Here is a 9,527-nt window from a genome sequence, read left to right on the forward strand (position 1 = left end):
AGGAACTTCTACAAAGGTGTGGGAAGAGGGTAGGAGAGGCGTGAAAGTATGGATTCCCCAGCGCTGGCATCCAGGGATGTCTTATCCACCTCTGTGCTCGAAGGAGTGAGGGCAGGTTAGTACCAGGACCAGCCGGGCTGGACCTTTGTTAGAGGGAAGTGTTCAGTTTGCAGAGACCTCTTGGGATGAACATGGGAAAGCAAATGTCCTGATCTAAAAACAGGAGGGATGGGGGCATGGCACAACTTTAAAAAAAAAATGACATAGCCCAATAATATGAAGAAACTGATTAGAATCAAATAGGTCTAAGGCAGCAGATGAGTTAACTTCCACTAGACCTTGAGCCTCAGCACAGGCTCAGTGTAATACCTCGGCAGGCTAAATGACACACCCACAGATGTCATGCGAAGTTCCAAGGGTCAAAAAGAGGGCAGCGGCCCAATTTCTGGAACTCTCCACTCCATCCCCCAAAGTAGCTGGAATACTCCTCCCACTCATTAGCCTACGAAATTACCCACCCCTATAAAAACGGACGACCCCAAATCCTGCAGCTTCTTGCCTTCCAAGATGGTCCATATTCTGTCCGCAATGTGCGTTTCTCTCTAAATACATTCACTTCTTACACATCCCTTTGTCTCTCACTGAATTTTTTCTGCAATGAGACATCAAGAACCTGAGCTTTCTGAAGTCCTGAAACCAGGTTTGTGATTTAGTTGGAAGATCATGAGTTCAAGTCCCGGTCTAGGTTACACAGCTTCAGTCTTACTGCCCTCCTTTCTCCCAACCACTGTTGAATCCATCCGGAATCGAGAGGACATGAGCCTGCTGTGTGGTTCAAGCAGTAGGTCCTTGACTGTGCCTCCTGAGCCAAGATCAGTTTTGTGGGTCTACTGTCCTCAAGGCTAGAATAAAAAGCTTTGCTCAGATCAGTGCTTAGCAGGTTATGGTCTAGGGCCAGGTCTAACCACTCCCTGCTTTTGTAAATAAAGGTTGCCTGGGACACAGACACGCTCCATTTCCCCATATTCTCCATGGCAGCTTTCTGACTATAGAACAGAACTGAGTAGTCCCAGATAGAGACCAGGCCACCCCCAAACCCAAAACACTGACTACCTGGATGTTGACAGAAATGTTTGGTGAGTTCTCACTGGATGCGTTCCAAGGCCCCTCTGGTTGTAGGGATCGGTGGTGAAGTGTCATGCTTTAGATGGCTTAGCGTCTCACATGTCTACACCATGGTGGGGGTATGTGGATGCCCCCTGACCTGCCTGGAGGCTGCCTGCAGCCGGTCTCCATGGCCCCCCAGCCCTGCCTCAGGGGCTATGGCCACGGAGATAGGCGGTGGCAGGCAGGTAGGCTGTAAGTGCTACTCACCCATCAGGCTCCCCCAGGCAAGCTCAGTGGAGAAGGGATGGAGTCGAGGTGGCTAGCCAACACGGGCTGTCTCCAGCAAGATGGGAAATTGCACCTCGGCCCAACTTTATGGGCTGCCTCTGCTGTCTCACCACCCCCCTCCCCATCCCCTGCCACCCCCCACCCCCTTCTTCCCCACTCCCTGACATCCCTTCCAGAATCAACTGTTTGCACTCAAACCTTTGTCATAGGCTGCCTTGTGGGAAACCCAGATGAAGACTCGCTTTCTGTGGCCCGGATGTGCAGGTAGTTAATATACACGTTGTTCTCATCGGCAGTCATGTGTCTTCCATTACTGACCATATTCTAATCCAAACAATGACGCTGGAAATTTTAGCTAATTTAGGGAAACGAAAGCTTGCTGCCAAGAGAGTGGCCTAGGAGATAGGGCTGGGTTCTGTGAACCGGGGTATCTTGGGGACCTCAGTTCCCTTATCTGTACGGTTAGAGGGTTGCATGGCATGATTCCCCCAATATCTGAATGTTCCCAGCGCCATGAAATCGGATCCAAGTTGTCTTGCTAATCTCGTGGCGGTAAGGAAAAGCAGACATTTTCACAGTCTGCACTGCCGAGGTGTTTCGTGATAAGGGCTTGTTTTTTGTCCTTTCCTAATGTAGCAGTGGGGGGGTGGGGAGGTAGTCTCCAGTGAGGGAAGACCAAGATGCAGACTTAACTACCTTGACCTCATTCTCTGGCAAACCCTCCTGTTCCCTATCATCACCCCCTTGCCTCCCACTCCTGATCTCACCTCTCCATCCTTCTGGTACCCAGCTTACAACATCATGGTGAGCAAAGAGCAGAAAAATAATGAGTTTAATCCTATGTGCTTTGGCTTCTGAAAGTAGGAAGATTTAGCAACGTCTGTCTAGAAAGATTTTTAAAACTTCTTGGTCACCTGGGATGTGACTTCTATCTTTGTAAATTATACCCCTGGAGATGGAAATGGCAACCCATTCCAGTATTTTTGCCTGGAGAGTCCCATGGAAAGAGGAGCCTGGCCGGCTACAGGCCACGGGGTCGCAACAGTAAGACACAACTTAGTGATTAAACCACCACCTCCAAATCATACCCTTTACCCTAAACTCAAAGAGTTGGAAGGAAACGTCTATTCACAATAAAAGCATCATAAATAAGACAGGTATAACAAATATCATCGCTATCATAAATATCAGAGGTAAATATTTATTAAGAACCTGTTGTGTACCCCTAAGAACAGGAAATACATGGTGAGTAATCGGGCAGAGACCACAGTCCCTGGGTAAATGATCTCTCTAATAAGTACAACATTGCACAGGACGACACGTGCTGTGCAGAAAAGGTACTGGTAGGCGTGACCTGTGTGGCGGGTGCCTGATGCCCCTCGGGGCAGGTGGGGCGGGCTCTCCTGAGGTCTGGGAGGGGCGTGTATATATCAACTGTGCTGGATCCTGGGACAGACGCGTGAGCAGAGGAAGGGGAGGCCAGGGTGGCCCAGGCACAGAGGCCAAGGAGAGAGATGGAGCTGGAGACGCAGAGGGACAGGAGCGATCGTCCACGCACTCATCCACCACTCTCACGCGTTCATCAGTTCACTCACTCACGCATTCATTCACTCACTCATTCAGCAAATGCATATCAAATTCCTCCCACGTCTGGGCGCTCTTGTGCGCTCTGCAGCTACAGTGATAAATCACACAAAGTTCTTGACTTTAAGAAGCTGACATCTTTTTGGAGAAGACAGATCATGAGAAGGAAAATGAATACATATATAATATAATTCAGGCGGGGGTAAGTGCTGGGAAGAAAAAGAAGACCGAGGAAGCTTAGAGGGAGCCGTGGCTGAGGCAGTGGGGAGATGATTTCAGGCCCTTTTGGTCCCTTGAAGGTGCTGGACCTTCTCCAAAGAGCAGCCCTGGCCTCCCAGTCACCTTGTTAGGCCAAGAAGAGCAGAGAGCAAAGCCTCTACTCATTCTGGCCAAACAGAAATGACCAAGAAGAGCAGGATTGTAATCTTCCAGTTTAAGGCATTTTTGCGTATTTATTTGTCATCCTAGAAAATGCAAGACCTTGGTGAGAGGAAACACCCCAGGGAGCAGGTTTGGGGTTCAGATTCCCCAGAGTGAGGGGTGAGCTTGAAGGCCCTGCCCTGGCTGGATGCAGAGAACTTCAGCCACCCTCTTCAGATAAACGGATAATCAGGAGGCGAAGGGGCTGTGGCTGACGGGCCTGACAAGCTGGCAATTTCCTTGCAGCGGGTTCTCAGGCTGCAGGCCACTAGGAAGGGGGTGTCGGGAGAGGGCACTTCTGGGCGCTAGAGGGGAGAGAGGACCCCAGGGCCGTTTTGAGTCAGACTCCTGCTGACTTGACGTGTCTGTGTCCCCACCGAGCCCAATGCACGGGTCTGAGTCTGCCCCTGGCCACAGAAACTCCTTTCTTCACACCCTGGCACTTGGAAAAGCACCCCAGAGTCTTGCAGGGGAGCATGTGGTCCCTGTCGCCCCTGGAGATGCCCTGGAGTCCAGTTCCCATGAAAAGGTGTGAGTCTGTGTGCGCATGCCTCACACACATGTGTTCGTGGGTGTAACAGATCACAGGCCAGTGCCAGAGAAGAACAGAACCCAGCACCTTTCCCACGGAGCTCACGGTGTGGACGGGGCCACGGACTGTCCTGGTACAGGGCAAGTCTGAGATGCTCGGAGCGCGATGCACTCAGTTTGGTGGGTTGGGGGGCGTCAGGGAAGGGCTTCTGGAGTGTGACCAACTGACATCTGACACAGAAGGCAGGTGTGTGTGTGTGTGTGTGTGTGTGTAAAACAGAGAGAGAGACTGAGAAAGAGAGAACCCTCAAATGTAGAAGCTGCCTTGGGGATCACGTGAACGCCAGATAAAGCTTAGCTTACAGATGAGCCTCGTATGCCCTGAGTATTATTATGCCACTGCTGGTATGCAGTTTCATTTATTAAAATGTATCTTTTAAATTGTTGGTAAATCATTTAGAGCTGTTCTTCTTACTTCTTCTTTCTCACCGATAGGCTCCGTGGTCTGAGTTACTATGCCCGTGGACACAGGACACAAAGACACACAGACCCAAGGGCAAGGTTGAAGGTGACAGCTACTCACGCCAGAGTCTCTGGGCGGGCCTGTGGTCATAGCCCTGGGCACTGATGTGAAATCAAGATCATTCAACATCATTCGATTTGTGTGCCTTTAAGGATAGGTTAATTGGCAAAAACAAATGTACTGGATAAGTACTTTTTTTTTTTTTTCTGATCACTTTGCTGAGATTTTAGTGGAAAGTCTTGTGAGTCAAAGTGGCTTTAGGGGGAAAAGGTGGTAGGACTTGAGAAAAAAGTGGCTTCTGGGGCAGAGGGGTCCTCTGGGTACCCTGTCCCTTTGGTTTCCACTGATAACTTTGTAGGGAATAAGAACGACTCTCCTGCCTGAATTGGGAAAGGGGAGTGGGTGGGGGCAGGTGGGGATGAAAAGAAAAAAATGTAGGGACTCGGGCACACCCAGTGGAGGTGAATGTCAGTGGTACACCCAGGCGTCTGCCTTCCTGAGCCCTCTGGTTAGAGCCTTAGTGGGCTCTGCTGAACTGCTCACCTGCTCGGCGCAGAGCACATCCTCCGAAGAGGGGTAACCAACATGCCCCGGGAAAGATGGGACAGCCCCACCTCTGCCCGCAGGGGGAGAGTTCCATGCGCTGATTTTCACTTGCCCAGGGCTCAGGTCACAGCCCCAGGTTCCCCTCCACGCAGGCTGGGGACCTGTCCATGCGGGTGGCAGGATGAGAAATCCTCCCTCCCAGACACCGCAGTCCTGGTGACCCGTGGAACCGTGGTGCCACCTGATGGCCAAGACGGGGAACAAGCTGGGGACTCGGGAGGGACAGGCCGGGACGGTCCCAGCCGGGGCCCCAGCTCTGATGGGCACTGTGACTTGGCAGGCCTGACCTTGTGGTCTCACAGTTCTCAACCTGCGGGCCACAGGGCTGGGGCTCCCGGGCTCCAGAAAATATATGAGGTACCCACTCTGTGCTGGGTTCAGTAGCGTTGTTAGAGTCAGGGAGTGTGTGTTTTGGGAGTGGTTCATCAAAGCAGAGGCTAAAAAGACTGGGCCCCAGTGAGCCTACACAACCTGAGGAGACAAGATTAACCCAGAAAAAAGATGCCTAGATGTTGCAGTTGATTGTGGGTGGGCTGGAGAGGGGAAACCATGCCCAGGGGCACTCAGAGGGGCAGTGAGTCCAGGGGCAGGGCTGCGTGGGGGGAGGAACTGGACCCAGTGGTATCGTGGGGGAGGGGGAGGTGACCCACCACCCTAAAAGAGCCGACTATGTTTCACGCCTCCTCCCTAGGCTGAATGGTCCAGCGCTTTCAGACGTTCTTCCTGGCCTGACACACTGTCCTGGGATGCCTTTGAAGGATGCTGTAGGGGAAACCATGGCTTCTGTGGCCCCGTTTGTAGGTTAAGGTCCTGAGTAGGCTGAGGGTGCAGGTGAGGCTGGCGCAGATGGGGGTGAGGTGAGGATGGAAGGGAAGGAGCCCCAGGCCAGCTGAGCTCCGGTCCCCGGGAGTCAGTGGTCCTGAGGATTCCATACTGTGGGATGCGGCGGGGACCATGTGGGGGTGCAGGAGGAGCTGGAGGACTTCCTTCCCTTCTCTGAAGCCCCCTCTTCTTCCCCCAGCCCCCATCCTCCTTTCTCTCTTCCTCTCTCTTTCAAATCTCCTTCTTTACTTCTTTCCTCTATTTCTGGAAAACATCTGTGTTGGGCAAGCTCTTGAATTGGGGGGAACAAATCAAGTTTAAATTCCTTAAAAACTAGCCAGACTTTCAACTATTGGGGGCAGTGATTACTTCCTTCTGGGAAAAAAAAAGAAAAAAAGAAAAAAAAGAATTGCTAGCACCAGTCACCTGGAAGGGAATTTTGGCTGCCTTGGGCAGGATTTATACCCGGCAGGTTATCAGCTCCATTGATAGTGATTCCTCCTTTCCTGGAGATGAAGGACACAGAAGGAGAGGGAGAGACAACTTTCAGGAGTTGATACGTATGCCGTGCAGGTGGAGAATTCCACGCACTGAGCTTGACTTGACTTGCTTGACTGGGATGGACAGGCAGGGGAGAGGGGTGGAGGGGAGCTGCTCTGAAGATGGATCTTTTTCTATGGTCCACATGCGAGCCATGGGGACCTGTTCCAGGTTGCCTCCAAGGGGACATTTTGATGTTGCGTGGTGCCCAAAGAAGGGAGCCCAAGCTGAAAGCAGAGCAGTCTGAGGGTGGAGAGTGGGGTCCACATTTGAGTGGTTCCCTTTGAAGGACCCCAGTTTGGGGAATCTCCAGAGGACTCCTGGGACCCCCATCGGAGGGTCAGCTTTCACTAACTGCTAGGCTGGAGAGCAGGAGAGCTTGCCCTCAGATGAAACTGTTCTCTGGCTCAACTCTCCTCCCTGATTCCATCCCCTCCAAACCTGGCAGGACTCAAAATCCCAGCCAGTGAATTGCGACGAGGGAGTCATGAGCCGAGAAGGACAGCAGAAGGGGCTTCACCTCCCAGAGCCTGGCTGCCCACCAGCCAGAGGAGGCCCCTTCCTCAGAAGCCCCCAACCCGCCCTCTCCCTGGGTCCTGATCATCCGTCAGTCCCTGGACCCTTCCCAGAGCCACAGGAGGAGGCATGTAACTCAGATATATCCAAAAGACTTTTTTTTTTTTTTTTCCTGCCAGGAACTGGCATTTTCATTTAGACATCAGGACTAGAAGTCAGCTGGAGATGGCTCATTATGGTGTCTGCAACACCATGGTAATCCTGTGCAGTGCCGTCTCTGGAAATTCTCCAAATACACCCTTGGGTCTGTCCCTCTGATCGCCCCACTGGTCAGATGCTTTTCTCTTCAGTCCAACGACTTCTTCTGGTTCAGGTTGTTAACACAGACCTTTAAGGCTTACAATTGAATTCTGAGAAATGGCTCCATCACCGTGAGATCTTCACCAGTTTCCTTTTGTGTCTTTTCTGCATTGCTTGCATTCTTTGGATATCAAAGAGAGCTTTGCAAAGGCTCCAGAGACAGGCAGGCAGCCCCCTTGACCAGGAGCACACATGGCAACCGGAGCTCCGGGGCTGGAAGAGACCTGAGAGGCCGTCCTGTCCTCACCCCATTCTACAGGAGAGAAGACTGAGGCCCCGTGCTGCGGGCTTGCGTGTTTCCGAGCAGCACCCGTGGCTAATCCTGGGCACTGTCCTGTGCACCAAGCGAAGGAAACTCAGTCTGTGCCAGAAGGTGTACACGGTGTTAAGACCTTAAAGGAGTTTATGGCCAGTGAAGCCCTGCTGTGCTCTTTTCCTCGTGGGGGCCCAGTGTGCAATGGCTGCAGAGAGCAGCCTCCTTGGCAGTGTGTGCATCCCGTTGCCTGCACAGCTGGCCCTAAGGGACCTGGAGACAGCCCTGCCCGGTGGGCATCCATGACTGGCATGCTGTCCCCAGTCCAGGCTCCATTCAGGTGTGTGTGGTGCCTCTGAAAAGCCCCAGGGCGGAGGCCAGGGTCCACAGTGGCCAAGTCCTAATGTCCATCCACACCAGGCTGTAGAACAAGGAACGTGTGACTGAGGCCCCCTGCACAGCCAAGTTCAAGTTCCCTGGCCACCAGAAGATCCACATCTCCAAGAGGTGGGGGTTTACAAGGTCGAATGAGGATGAATTTGAAAACAGGGTGGCCGAAAAGCAGCTCATTCCAGATGGATGTGGGGTCAGATACATCCCTAATGACGCTCCCCTGGACAAATGACCCGTCCCGGACTCGTGAGAGCCTTGGCGCTATCCCCTCCTTACTCAGGCCCATCAATGAATCCAATTTTCCTGTTGAAGAAAGAAAAAAAAAAGACTTCCCAAGGTGAAAACAGGGTTTTATGTTTTCTTTCTGACCCACATCCACATGAAAATACTGAAGAGGCTCATATTAGGACCAGGAAGAAAGATGTTTCCTTTCTGTTTATCTTTTTAAAATCCCCGCAGAGCTACTGATGTCAGAGACAGAAAGTGCAGGACAAGGAGGCAAGGGGTCACTTTAATGCGACAGGCTCAGAAAGCCCATCCACAGACTCTCCCTCCAGAAATCAAAACAATATTGTAAAGCGATTATCTTTCAATCAAAAATAAATAAAATTAAAAAAAATTTCCCTCCAATCTCTGTGCTTGAAAAGCATAGGAAGGTAATTAGATTTTACAAGGCCATGACTGTCCCCCAAACCCTGCCTGCCTCCGCAGTCCTTCTCCCTGGGTGGATACTACCCTTGATTTATCTGTGTGTTCAGTTCAGTTCAGTTCAGTTCAGTTCAGTCGCTCAGTCGTGTCCGACTCTTTGCGACCCCATGAATCGCAGCACGCCAGGCCTCCCTGTCCATCACCAACTCCCGGAGTTCACTCAGACTGTGTGTTAAGAATCCATTTTTAGGGAGATTTTCATGGCCAGGTTTTTTTTTTTTTTTTTTGTCTTTACTGAATTTGTTACAATATTTCTTCTGTTTTATGTTTTTTTTTAAATTTAGCCAGGAGGCATGCGGGATCACGTGGAATCTTAGCTCCCTGACCAGGGATTGAACTTGCACCCCCTGCATTGGAAGCCGACGTCTTAACCACTGGACCACCAGGGGGAGGTCCCCTCGTGGCCGGTTTATGAGGACTGTGTCTTTGGAGGCAGCATGGCTGGGAGCAAGTTTAGACCAGTTACTTTTAAATGTGAGGAGAAAGGAAGATGAAGTACGTTTAAAATATGTGACTTACAACCAGCTGAGCCTTGAACTGCCCAGGGTGAGGGGGCAGAAGGACTCTTTCCATCCAAAGGGAGGGGCGTCCGTCAAGGAAGAAACAGCCTCTGTTTGAGAAGAGGCCCAGCTCAAGTTTCAGACGCTGGCGTGCGTTTCCTGTCTGTAATGTAGTTTCAAGCTCTTGGTGTGTGCTTTTGCACTCCGAAATAAACAGAGGACCTGGGTTTCATCAGTCAGATGGTAACAGAATCAGGCTCCCAGGTCCCCCGCACGTCCCCACCCCCAGGTAAGGGCATAGCCGTGAGCCAACCAGGAGAGTCCAGACAATCCGGTTCTTTCTGGACTGACTCCGAACAAACAGCCTGTAGCTGAC

General features: G+C 51.6%; 1 non-coding gene across 1 annotated transcript; it reads left to right on the forward strand.

Annotated features, from left to right (window-relative positions):
* The first annotated feature begins 7,700 nt into the window (after positions 1-7,700).
* LOC138079409 (small nucleolar RNA SNORA70) lies at positions 7,701-7,835 on the forward strand. Its single transcript, XR_011144881.1, has one exon. It is a non-coding gene; the product is annotated as a small nucleolar RNA SNORA70 (small nucleolar RNA).
* Positions 7,836-9,527: the final 1,692 nt, after the last annotated feature.

Source organism: Capricornis sumatraensis, chromosome 4 (assembly GCF_032405125.1).
Source record: "Capricornis sumatraensis isolate serow.1 chromosome 4, serow.2, whole genome shotgun sequence".
NCBI lineage: Eukaryota > Metazoa > Chordata > Mammalia > Artiodactyla > Bovidae > Capricornis > Capricornis sumatraensis.